Source organism: Acyrthosiphon pisum, chromosome A2 (assembly GCF_005508785.2).
Source record: "Acyrthosiphon pisum isolate AL4f chromosome A2, pea_aphid_22Mar2018_4r6ur, whole genome shotgun sequence".
Taxonomy (NCBI): Eukaryota; Metazoa; Arthropoda; class Insecta; order Hemiptera; family Aphididae; genus Acyrthosiphon; species Acyrthosiphon pisum.
In genome coordinates this window covers 88,346,840-88,347,173 of record NC_042495.1, presented here as the reverse complement: position 1 = coordinate 88,347,173, position 334 = coordinate 88,346,840, and the positions used below count along the sequence as shown (strand labels likewise).

Below are 334 nucleotides of genomic sequence, written 5' to 3'. Positions count from 1 at the left end.
CAAGACCAGGTCGTCTCGTGCCGGACTCCAGTTCCCGGTCGGTCGTATCCATCGTCTATTGAGAAAAGGAAACTACGCCGAGCGTGTCGGAGCCGGAGCACCGGTATACCTAGCTGCCGTCATGGAATACTTGGCTGCCGAAATTTTGGAGTTGGCTGGTAACGCCGCCCGTGACAACAAAAAGTCCCGTATCATCCCTTGACATTTGCAATTGGCTATCAGAAACGACGAGGAGCTGAACAAGTTGTTGTCCGGAGTAACTATTGCCCAAGGTGGTGTGTTGCCCAACATCCAAGCCGTTCTCTTGCCCAAAAAGACCGAAAAGAAAGCCTAA

At 52.1% G+C, this 334-nt stretch overlaps 1 pseudogene; it reads left to right on the top strand.

The window, feature by feature from the left end:
* Positions 1–9: 9 nt before the first annotated feature.
* On the top strand, positions 10–334 carry LOC107882523 (annotated as a pseudogene).